The sequence below is a fragment of the Oncorhynchus masou genome, unplaced genomic scaffold (assembly GCF_036934945.1).
Source record: "Oncorhynchus masou masou isolate Uvic2021 unplaced genomic scaffold, UVic_Omas_1.1 unplaced_scaffold_856, whole genome shotgun sequence".
Lineage (NCBI taxonomy): Eukaryota > Metazoa > Chordata > Actinopteri > Salmoniformes > Salmonidae > Oncorhynchus > Oncorhynchus masou.
In genome coordinates, this window is record NW_027015018.1 from 122,345 (window position 1) to 134,995 (window position 12,651).

Here is a 12,651-nt window from a genome sequence, read left to right on the forward strand (position 1 = left end):
CTCTCTCTTCTCTGTCTCCCTCTTCTCTGTCTCCCTCTCTTCTCTCTCTCCCTCCCTCTCTCTTCTCTGTCTCTGTCTCCCTCTCTTCTCTGTATCCCTCTCTTCTCTTCTCTGTCTCCCTCTCTCTCCCTCTCTCTTCTCTGTCTCTGTCTCCCTCTCTTCTCTTCTGTGTCTCCCTCTCTTCTGTCTCCCTCTCTCTTCCTTCTCCCCCTCTCTCTTCTGTCTCCCTCTTCTCTGTCTCCCTCTCTTCTCTCTCTCCCTCCCTCCCTCTTCTCTGTCTCCCTCTCTTCTCTCTCTCCCTCTCTCTTCTCTGTCTCTGTCTCCCTCTCTTCTCTCTCTCCCTCTCTCTTCTCTGTCTCTGTCTCCCTCTCTTCTCTGTCTCCCTCTCTTCTCTTCTCTGTCTCCCTCTCTTCTGTCTCCCTCTCTCTTCCTTCTCTCCCTCTCTCTTCTGTCTCCCTCTCTTCTCTGTCTCCCTCTCTCTTCTCTGTCTCCCTCTTCTCTGTCTCCCTCCCTCTCTCTTCTCTGTCTCTGTCTCCCTCTCTTCTCTGTATCCCTCTCTTCTCTGTCTCCCTCTTCTCTGTCTCCCTCTCTTCTCTCTCTCCCTCTCTCCTCTCTCTCCCTCTCTCTTCTCTGTCTCTGTCTCCCTCTCTTCTCTGTCTCACTCTCTTCTCTTCTCTGTCTCCCTCTCTTCTCTGTCTCCCTCTCTTCTCTTCTCTGTCTCCCTCTCTTCTCTTCTCTGTCTCCCTCTCTTCTCTTCTCTGTCTCCCTCTCTTCTGTCTCCCTCTCTCTTCCTTCTCTCCCTCTCTCTTCTGTCTCCCTCTCTTCTCTGTCTCCCTCTCTCTTCTCTGTCTCCCTCTCTTCTCTGTCTCTGTCTCCCTCTCTTCTCTGTCTCCCTCTCTTCTCTTCTCTGTCTCCCTCTCTTCTCTGTCTCCCTCTCTCTTCTCTGTCTCCCTCTCTTCTCTCTCTCCCTCTCTCTTCTCTGTCTCTGTCTCCCTCTCTTCTCTGTATCCCTCTCTTCTCTTCTCTGTCTCCCTCTTCTAAGTCTCCCTCTCTTCTCTCTCTCCTTCTCTCTTCTCTGTCTCTGTCTCCCTCTCTTCTCTGTCTCCCTCTCTTCTCTTCTCTGTCTCCCTCTTCTCTGTCTCCCTCTCTCTTCTCTGTCTCCCTCTCTTCTCTGTCCCCCCTCTCTTCTCTGTCTCCCGCTCTCTTCTCTGTCTCCCTCTCTTCTCTGTCTCCCTCTCTTCTCTGTCTCCCTCTCTTCTCTGTCTCTCCCTCTCTTCTCTGTCTCTCCCTCTCTTCTCTGTCTCTCCCTCTCTTCTCTGTCTCCCACTCTTGTCTGTCTCCCACTCTTGTCTGTCTCCCACTCTTGTCTGTCTCCCACTCTTGTCTGTCTCCCTCTCTTGTCTGTCTCCCTCTCTTGTCTGTCTCCCTCTCTTGTCTGTCTCCCTCTCTTGTCAGTCTCCCTCTCTTCTATTTCTCCCCCTTTCTTCTATGTCTCTGTCTCTTCTCTGACTCCCTCTCCCTTCTGCAGATAGAACCATCATTAAAGTCATCTAACCTCCTCTGTGAGCATAATCAGTTTACACAAAGGACCAAGTCGAGGGCAGAAACACTTAATGTGAATAACAGTGACTGACGACGCACTTCAAAATGGAATCATCTACTAAATGTGAATCCATTAAACCCACCATCCCATCGATAGTAGTGAAGATGTGATGGTTAGCAGGTCATAATATCATACATTCATTTAGTGCAACCTGTTTTGCTTTCTCTTATAGTAAACACACATTGTCTATGAAAAGCCACACCTAACGACAAGCACTGAGTCCTGTCAACCAGCCAATTCATTATGAAAAGCCACACCTAACGACAAGCACTGAGTCATGTCAGCCAGCCAATTCATTATGAAAAGCCACACCTAACGACAAGCACTGAGTCCTGTCAGCCAGCTAATTCATTATGAAAAGCCACACCTAACGACAAGCCCTGAGTCCTGTCAACCAGCCAATTCATTATGAAAAGCCACACCCAACGACAAGCACTGAGTCCTGTCAGCCAGCCAATTAATTATGAAAAGCCACACCTAACGACAAGCACTGAGTCCTGTCAACCAGCCAATTCATTATGAAAAGCCACACCTAACGACAAGCCCTGAGTCCTGTCAGCCAGCCAATTCATTATGAAAAGCCACACCTAACGACAAGCACTGAGTCCTGTCAGCCAGCCAATTCATTATGAAAAGCCACACCCAACGACAAGCACTGAGTCCTGTCAGCCAGCCAATTCATTATGAAAAGCCACACCTAACGACAAGCACTGAGTCCTGTCAGCCAGCCAATTCATTATGAAAAGCCACACCTAACGACAAGCACTGAGTCCTGTCAGCCAGCCAATTCATTATGAAAAGCCACACCTAACGACAAGCACTGAGTCCTGTCAGCCAGCCAATTCATTATGAAAAGCCACACCTAACGACAAGCACTGAGTCATGTCAGCCAGCCAATTCATTATGAAAAGCCACACCTAACGACAAGCACTGAGTCCTGTCAGCCAGCCAATTAATTATGAAAAGCCACACCCAACGACAAGCACTGAGTCCTGTCAACCAGCCAATTCATTATGAAAAGCCACACCTCACGACAAGCCCTGAGTCCTGTCAGCCAGCCAATTCATTATGAAAAGCCACACCTAACGACAAGCACTGAGTCCTGTCAACCAGCCAATTCATTATGAAAAGCCACACCTCACGACAAGCCCTGAGTCCTGTCAGCCAGCCAATTCATTATGAAAAGCCACACCTAACGACAAGCACTGAGTCCTGTCAGCCAGCCAATTCATTATGAAAAGCCACACCTAACGACAAGCCCTGAGTCCTGTCAACCAGCCAATTCATTATGAAAAGCCACACCCAACGACAAGCACTGAGTCCTGTCAGCCAGCCAATTCATTATGAAAAGCCACACCCAACGACAAGCCCTGAGTCCTGTCAGCCAGCCAATTCATTATGAAAAGCCACACCTAACGACAAGCACTGAGTCCTGTCAGCCAGCCAATTAATTATGAAAAGCCACACCCAACGACAAGCCCTGAGTCCTGTCAGCCAGCCAATTAATTATGAAAAGCCACACCCAACGACAAGCACTGAGTCCTGTCAACCAGCCAATTCATTATGAAAAGATTAACATGCACAAGTTTGAATAATTTGTCTGTTTATTATTAAAATGTTTTGTTTTTTACAGATTCATCCCATATCACAATAGTGGAACCTTATGTCATAGAGGGAAAAAATATCAAGACCAAATGTTACCCCAATGTGTCATTACCCCAATGTGTCAATAACCCAATGTGCCATTAACCCAATGTGTCATTAAACCGATGTAACATTAATCCAATGTGCCATTAACCCAATGTGTCATTAACCCAATGTGTCAATAACCCAATGTGCCATTAACCCAATGTGTCATTAAACCGATGTAACATTAATCCAATGTGCCATTAACCCAATGTGTCATTACCCCAATGTGTCAATAACCCATTTGCCATTAACCCAATGTGTCAATAACCCAATGTGTCAATAACCCAATGTGCCATTAACCCAATGTGTCATTAACCCAATGTGTCATTAACTCAATGTGTCATTAACCCAATGTGTCATTAACCCAATGTGTCATTACCCCAATGTGTCATTAACCCAATGTGCCATTACCCCAATGTGTCATTAACTCAATGTGTCATTAACCCAATGTGTCATTAACCCAATGTGTCATTACCCCAATGTGTCATTAACCCAATGTGCCATTAACCCAATGTGTCATTACCCCAATGTGTCATTAACCCAATGTGCCATTAACCCAATGTGCCATTAACCCAATGTGTCATTAAACCGATGTAACATTAACCCAATGTGTCATTAACCCAATGTGTCATTAACCCAATGTAACATTACCCCAATGTGTCATTACCCCAATGTAATCATTACCCCAATGTGCCATTACCCCAATGTGTCATTAACCCAATGTGTCATTACCCCAATGTAACATTACCCCAATGTGTCATTAAACCAATGTAACATTACCCCAATGTGTCATTACCCCAATGTAACATTACCCCAGTGTGTCATTAAACCAATGTGTCATTACTCCAATGTAACATTACCCCAATGTGTCATTAAACCAATGTGTCATTAGCCCAATGTGTCATTAACCCAATGTGTCATTAACCCAATGTGCCATTAAACCAATGCGCCATTAACCCAATGTGCCATTAACCCAATGTGTCATTAACCCAATGTGCCATTAACCCAATGTGTAATTACCCCAATGTGTCATTACCCCAATGTAACATTACCCCAATGTGTCATTAACCCAATGTAACATTTCCCCAATGTGTCATTAACCCAATGTGTCATTAACCCAATGTGCCATTAACCCAATGTGTCATTACCCCAATGTGTCATTACCCCAATGTAACATTACCCCAATGTGTCATTAAACCAATGTGTCATTAGACCAATGTGTCATTAACCCAATGTGTCATTAACCCAATGTGCCATTAACCCAATGTGCCATTAACCCAATGTGTCATTACCCCAATGTGTCATTAATATAATCAGGTTGTTTTCACTCCAGTTGAAACGTAAACACTTTGACAAGACAAGTGTTTAATCAGGAAGCACGTGACTGGGGGAGATGGAGCACGATGTCCCATGGAAATCAACGCCAGCATTCTCTGACACAATTCCACTGGCATTTGATTGGTCTGCAGCCAAGTGCACGGTGACAGGGACATCCTAGAGCTTTCTGACATGTCCACCCTGTAACCCGGTCATTCATCTCTGCAGGTCCAGTCCACCTTGAAGCTTCATCGTTCACCTCTGACCTGCGAGAGACACAATCGACATCGTCATTGAACAGAACAGTACAAGGTGCAGAGGAAACATTAATAATGGACTCAACATTAAAGTGGAACATTTTTTTACTCAAACATTACAGCAACAATGGCTCTGAGTGAGACCTCCACGGCAAATGAGAAATGCATCCGTGGTATTTGTCCCAAATGGCACCCTATTCCCTATATAGTGCACTACTCTAGCCCAGAGCCCTATTCCCTATATAGTGCACTACTTTAGCCCAGAGCCCTATAGAACCCTATTCCCTATATAGTGCACTACTTTAGCCCAGAGCCCTATAGAACCCTATTCCCTATATAGTGCACTACTTTAGCACAGAGCCCTATAGAACCCTATTCCCTATATAGAGCACCACTTTAGACCAGGGCCCTATAGAACCCTATTCCCTATATAGTGCACTACTTTTGACCAGAGCCCTTTGGTCCTATGATCCCTATCCTATAGGCCCCGGTCAAAAGTAGTGCACTATATAGGGAATAGGGTTCTATAGGGCCCTGGTCTAAAGTGGTGCTCTATATAGGGAATAGGGTTCTATAGGGCCCTGGTCTAAAGTAGTGCACTATATAGGGAATAGGGCTCTGGGCTAAAGTGGTGCACTATATAGGGAATAGGGCCCTGGTCTAAAGTGGTGCACTATATAGGGAATAGGGTTCTATAGGGCCCTGGTCTAAAGTAGTGCACTATATAGGGAATAGGGCCCTGGTCTAAAGTGGTGCACTATATAGGGAATAGGGTTCTATAGGGCCCTGGTCTAAAGTGGTGCTCTATATAGGGAATAGGGTTCTATAGGGCCCTGGTCTAAAGTAGTGCACTATATAGGGAATAGGGCTCTGGGCTAAAGTGGTGCACTATATAGGGAATAGGGCCCTGGTCTAAAGTGGTGCACTATATAGGGAATAGGGTTCTATAGGGCCCTGGTCTAAAGTAGTGCACTATATAGGGAATAGGGTGCCATTTTGGAGCGTAGCCTCGGTGACTCATAATGCTGCTGGTCTGTGGTGGAGAACCAACCAACGCTGCTAGAATATTCTAGGCAGAGGGAGAATACTACGTCTGCTTGGAGAAAGTGTCGAATAAGTCATCTTAACGGGCTTACTGGCTGCAAGTAGGGGTTACTCCAAATATGGAGATTTCATTCAATTGGATTCAAACTGGGTCACACGGCTATTAAAAAGGTGCCAAGTGAGAGAGCAGAGGAGAGGAAGACAGCCTGAAGTGAGACAGCAGAGGAGAGGAAGACAGTCTGAAAGTGAGACAGCAGGGGAGAGGAAGACAGTCTGAAGTGAGACAGCAGAGGAGAGGAAGACAGTCTGAAGTGAGACAGCAGAGGAGAGGAAGACAGTCTGAAAGTGAGACAGCAGAGGAGAGGAAGACAGTCTGAAGTGAGACAGCAGAGGAGAGGAAGCCAGTCTGAAGTGAGAGAGCAGAGGAGAGGGAGACAGTCTGAAGTGAGACAGCAGAGGAGAGGAAGACAGTCTGAAGAGAGACAGCAGAGGAGAGGAAGCCAGTCTGAAGTGAGAGAGCAGAGGAGAGGGAGACAGTCTGAAGTGAGACAGCAGAGGAGAGGAAGACAGTCTGAAGAGAGACAGCAGAGGAGAGAAAGACAGTCTGAAGTGAGACAGCAGAGGAGAGGAAGACAGTCTGAAGTGAGAGAGCAGAGGAGAGGAAGACAGTCTGAAGTGAGAGAGCAGAGGAGAGGAAGACAGTCTGAAGTGAGACAGCAGAGGAGAGGAAGACAGTCTGAAAGTGAGACAGCAGAGGAGAGGAAGACAGTCTGAAAGTGAGACAGCAGAGGAGAGGAAGACAGTCTGAAAGTGAGACAGCAGAGGAGAGGAAGACAGTCTGAAGTGAGAGAGCAGAGGAGAGGAAGACAGTCTGAAGTGAGAGAGCAGAGGAGAGGAAGACAGTCTGAAGTGAGACAGCAGAGGAGAGGAAGACAGTCTGAAGTGAGACAGCAGAGGAGAGGAAGACAGTCTGAAAGTGAGACAGCAGAGGAGAGGAAGACAGTCTGAAGTGAGACAGCAGAGGAGAGGAAGACAGTCTGAAGTGAGACAGCAGAGGAGAGGAAGACAGTCTGAAGTGAGACAGCAGAGGAGAGGAAGACAGTCTGAAGTGAGAGAGCAGAGGAGAGGAAGCCAGTCTGAAGTGAGACAGCAGAGGAGAGGAAGACAGTCTGAAGTGAGACAACAGAGGAGAGGAAGACAGTCTGAAGTGAGACAGCAGAGGAGAGGAAGACAGTCTGAAGTGAGACAGCAGAGGAGAGGAAGACAGTCTGAAGTGAGACAACAGAGGAGAGGAAGACAGTCTGAAGTGAGACAGCAGAGGAGAGGAAGACAGTCTGAAGTGAGACAGCAGAGGAGAGGAAGACAGTCTGAAGTGAGAGAGCAGAGGAGAGGAAGACAGTCTGAAGTGAGACAGCAGAGGAGAGGAAGACAGTCTGAAGTGAGACAGCAGAGGAGAGGAAGCCAGTCTGAAGTGAGAGAGCAGAGGAGAGGAAGACAGTCTGAAAGTGAGACAGCAGAGGAGAGGAAGACAGTCTGAAGTGAGAGAGCAGAGGAGAGGAAGACAGTCTGAAGTGAGAGAGCAGAGGAGAGGAAGACAGTCTGAAGTGAGACAGCAGAGGAGAGGAAGACAGTCTGAAGTGAGACAGCAGAGGAGAGGAAGACAGTCTGAAAGTGAGACAGCAGAGGAGAGGAAGACAGTCTGAAGTGAGACAGCAGAGGAGAGGAAGACAGTCTGAAGTGAGACAGCAGAGGAGAGGAAGACAGTCTGAAGTGAGACAGCAGAGGAGAGGAAGACAGTCTGAAGTGAGACAGCAGAGGAGAGGAAGACAGTCTGAAAGTGAGACAGCAGAGGAGAGGAAGACAGTCTGAAGTGAGACAGCAGAGGAGAGGAAGACAGTCTGAAGTGAGACAGCAGAGGAGAGGAAGACAGTCTGAAGTGAGACAGCAGAGGAGAGGAAGACAGTCTGAAGTGAGAGAGCAGAGGAGAGGAAGCCAGTCTGAAGTGAGACAGCAGAGGAGAGGAAGACAGTCTGAAGTGAGACAACAGAGGAGAGGAAGACAGTCTGAAGTGAGACAGCAGAGGAGAGGAAGACAGTCTGAAGTGAGACAGCAGAGGAGAGGAAGACAGTCTGAAGTGAGACAACAGAGGAGAGGAAGACAGTCTGAAGTGAGACAGCAGAGGAGAGGAAGACAGTCTGAAGTGAGACAGCAGAGGAGAGGAAGACAGTCTGAAGTGAGAGAGCAGAGGAGAGGAAGACAGTCTGAAGTGAGACAGCAGAGGAGAGGAAGACAGTCTGAAGTGAGACAGCAGAGGAGAGGAAGCCAGTCTGAAGTGAGAGAGCAGAGGAGAGGAAGACAGTCTGAAGTGAGACAGCAGAGGAGAGGAAGACAGTCTGAAGTGAGAGAGCAGAGGAGAGGAAGACAGTCTGAAGTGAGACAGCAGAGGAGAGGAAGACAGTCTGAAGTGAGACAACAGAGGAGAGGAAGCCAGTCTGAAGTGAGACAGCAGAGGAGAGGAAGACAGTCTGAAGTGAGACAGCAGAGGAGAGGAAGACAGTCTGAAGTGAGACAGCAGAGGAGAGGAAGACAGTCTGAAGTGAGACAGCAGAGGAGAGGAAGACAGTCTGAAGTGAGAGAGCAGAGGAGAGGAAGACAGTCTGAAGTGAGAGAGCAGAGGAGAGGAAGACAGTCTGAAGTGAGACAGCAGAGGAGAGGAAGACAGTCTGAAGTGAGAGAGCAGAGGAGAGGAAGCCAGTCTGAAGTGAGAGAGCAGAGGAGAGGAAGACAGTCTGAAGTGAGACAGCAGAGGAGAGGAAGCCAGTCTGAAGTGAGACAGCAGAGGAGTCAACATGGGCTAGCATCCCTGTGGTTATCCCATGGTTATGTGTATTGTCTACAACTATATAAACATAGTTGTGTGTATTGTCTCTGTAACTGTAAATAAACATGGTTGTGTGTATTGTCTCTACAACTAAATAAACATGGTTGTGTGTATTGTCTCTGTAACTGTAAATAAACATGGTTATGTGTATTGTCTACAACTAAATAAACATGGTTGTGTGTATTGTCTACAACTAAATAAACATGGTTGTGTGTATTGTCTCTACAACTAAATAAACACGGTTGTGTGTATTGTCTCTACAACTAAATAAACATGGTTATGTGTATTGTCTACAACTAAATAAACATAGTTGTGTGTATTGTCTCTACAACTAAATAAACATGGTTGTGTGTATTGTCTCTACAACTAAATAAACACGGTTGTGTGTATTGTCTCTACAACTAAATAAACATGGTTATGTGTATTGTCTACAACTAAATAAACATGGTTGTGTGTATTGTCTACAACTAAATAAACACGGTTGTGTGTATTGTCTACAACTAAATAAACATGGTTGTGTGTATTGTCTCTGTAACTGTAAATAAACATGGTTGTGTGTATTGTCTACAACTAAATAAACATGGTTATGTGTATTGTCCACAACTAAATAAACATGGTTGTGTGTATTGACTCTACAACTAAATAAACATGGTTGTGTGTATTGTCTACAACTAAATAAACATGGTTATTCTCTGTGTAGATAGATTGCAGGTTAAACATGGTTATTCTCTCTGTGTAGATAGATTGCAGGGTTAACATGGTTATTCTCTCTCTGTGTAGATAGATTGCAGGGTTAACATGGTTATTCTCTGTGTAGATAGATTGCAGGGTTAACATGGTTATTCTCTCTCTGTGTAGATAAATTGCAGGGTAAACATGGTTATTCTCTCTGTGTAGATAGATTGCAGGGTAAACATTGTTATTCTCTCTGTGTAGATAGATTGCAGGGTAAACATTGTTATTCTCTGTGTAGATAGATTGCAGGGTAAACATGGTTATTCTCTGTGTAGATAGATTGCAGGGCAAACAGACATTGACAGCAGCAGAGCCCCCTCCAGACTCACTCAGCATGTCATCTGCCTGCCTCAGCTACCCCAGAGTGTGTGTGTGTGTGTGTGTGTGTGTGTGTGTGTGTGTGTGTGTGTGTGTGTGTGTGTGTGAGAGAGAGAGTGGTCTGTTTATCTGTGCGTGGTCTGTTTCTCTCTCTCTCTCTCTCTCTGTGTCCGTCTTTCTGTTTGCATCGACTGGCCATCACATCAGGGTGTCTCTCTAGGTCTTTTTAAAGACACTGATTGGTTAGAGATGCAATTGAGTGTCTCCTAGCTGAATGTCACATAAAACACATCAAAACAACAACCGCTGAACGGAGGGGAGGAAGGTGCCCTGTGTCCAGTTCCACAGGTAACGATATCTAACAAACGCCACGAGACATTTCCCTTCATGACAACAGCAGCTGTCGTTGCCGTGTGCCTGTCTGGCACTTTGATAAACCGTCTAACCATCTATCCACAGAGCTTTACAAATATGCTTTAACGTTTAACAGTCAAACAATAGAAAACAAAACAAACACAAAAACATCTCATCATTTAAGCAGGTTAATGTTTGGTTACCAGCTGACTTTGAGAGGTATGACGCACAACTAAAACCATGTCAGCAATTATGTGTATGGGCTGGGCTGGGCTGGGCTGGGCTGGGCTTGTTTGTTTGTTTCTGTTTGTCTGTCTGTCTGTCTGTCTGTCTGTCTGTCTGTCTGTCTGTCTGTTTCTGTCTGTCTGTCTGTCTGTCTGTTTCTGTCTGTCTGTTTCTGTCTGTCTGTCTGTTTCTGTCTGTCTGTCTGTCTGTCTGTCTGTCTGTCTGTCTGTCTGTTTCTGTCTGTCTGTTTCTGTCTGTCTGTTTCTGTCTGTCTGTTTCTGTCTGTCTGTTTCTGTCTGTCTGTCTGTCTGTCTGTCTGTTTCTGTCTGTCTGTCTGTCTATCTGTCTGTTTCTGTCTGTCTGTCTGTCTGTCTGTCTGTCTGTCTGTTTCTGTCTGTCTGTTTCTGTCTGTCTGTCTGTCTGTCTGTCTGTTTGTTTCTGTTTGTTTCTGTCCGTCCGTCCGTCCGTCCGTCTGTCTGTAAAATCTGTGGTGTTCAATTAACCTGACGGCATTAGCAGTTTAAAAAGGTAGGACCGACCACTTAATGGAAAAAGTTCCTCTGACCTTAAAAATGGATTAACGACTAAATCAATTTCCCGCGTGTTGTTCCAGCCACTTGAAGCATGTAACTAACTGTACCTGCACTTCTCGAAGGTCAAACGTCTTTCAAACGTCTTCTGCCTTTTCATTTCCTACACGCGTCAAGTCAGAACCAATTCTACATGTCTTTCGAACGTATTCTGCCTTTTAATTTCCTACACGCGTCAAGTCAGAACCAATTCTACACGTCTTTCAAACGTCTTCTGCCTTTTCATTTCCTACACGCGTCAAGTCAGAACCAATTCTGCACGTCTTTCAAACGTCTTCTGCCTTTTCATTTCCTCACGCGTCAAGTCAGAACCAATTCTACACGTCTTTCAAACGTCTTCTGCCTTTTCATTTCCTACACGCGTCAAGTCAGAACCAATTCTACACGTCTTTCAAACGTCTTCTGCCTTTTCATTTCCTCACGCGTCAAGTCAGAACCAATTCTACACGTCTTTCAAACGTCTTCTGCCTTTTCATTTCCTACACGCGTCAAGTCAGAACCAATTCTACACGTCTTTCAAACGTCTTCTGCCTTTTCATTTCCTCACGCGTCAAATCAGAACCAATTCTACACGTCTTTCAAACGTCTTCTGCCTTTTCATTTCCTACACGCGTCAAGTCAGAACCAATTCTACACGTCTTTCAAACGTCTTCTGCCTTTTCATTTCCTCACGCGTCAAGTCAGAACCAATTCTACACGTCTTTCAAAAGTCTTCTGCCTTTTCATTTCCTACACGCGTCAAGTCAGAACCAATTCTACACGTCTTTCAAACATCTTCTGCCTTTTCATTTCCTCACGCGTCAAGTCAGAACCAATTCTACACGTCTTTCAAAAGTCTTCTGCCTTTTCATTTCCTACACGCGTCAAGTCAGAACCAATTCTACACGTCTTTCAAAAGTCTTCTGCCTTTTCATTTCCTACACGCGTCAAGTCAGAACCAATTCTACACGTCTTTCAAACGTCTTCTGCCTTTTCATTTCCTACACGCGTCAAGTCAGAACCAATTCTACACGTCTTTCGAATGAGATACGTCAGAAATTGTACAGGATGGTTTTGAATGCCAACATCGTAAACATTTGGGATTTAAAAGCCAGAAGGTCTCTCAGTGGATTGGCCGACTTCACTGTGTGGATCACAATAATACGCTACTTCTCCTAACTTGGTATGAAATGAAATATGTCAGTTGGGGATATAACAATATTTAGATAGTGTTTTTGGGACATTCAAAGAGAAACAAGACAAACTTCAGAAACTAAAATAGATTGAATACCTGTTCGAATTTGATGAAGACATTCTTATAATGGATTTTTCATTCTAAATGAAAAACCAGAAGAAGTGGATTTAATCTTTGATAGTCTAGTTCAATATTTGTAATGATCCCAGTCTAAAAGAAGGATAGGTGATTGATTTGCCCACGTCATTATTTTCAATAATCCATTGGTTTCTGTTTTGCTCTACTAAGCAGAAATGGAGAGCTGTCAACGGATAGAGGAAGATTCCTCATCCCCCCGGGGAAAGAAGAGCCTGTTTTCTCCCTGTCAGCAGATCTGTTGACTTCTGTCCTGTTAGACATGACCTGTAGGAACTAGACGTTTCTCCACAGACGCTGATGCTGCAGGAAATAGACATTTATCCACG

At 45.3% G+C, this 12,651-nt stretch overlaps 1 protein-coding gene across 1 annotated transcript in view; it reads right to left on the reverse strand.

Moving 5' to 3' along the window:
• Positions 1-3,849: 3,849 nt before the first annotated feature.
• The window catches only part of ascc1 (activating signal cointegrator 1 complex subunit 1), a 75,714-nt gene continuing 66,912 nt past the window's right edge, over positions 3,850-12,651 (reverse strand). Inside the window, exon 10 of the mRNA XM_064963852.1 lies at positions 3,850-4,875. The gene's annotated coding sequence lies outside the window, so the exon portion shown is untranslated. The remainder of the gene's footprint in view (positions 4,876-12,651) is intronic.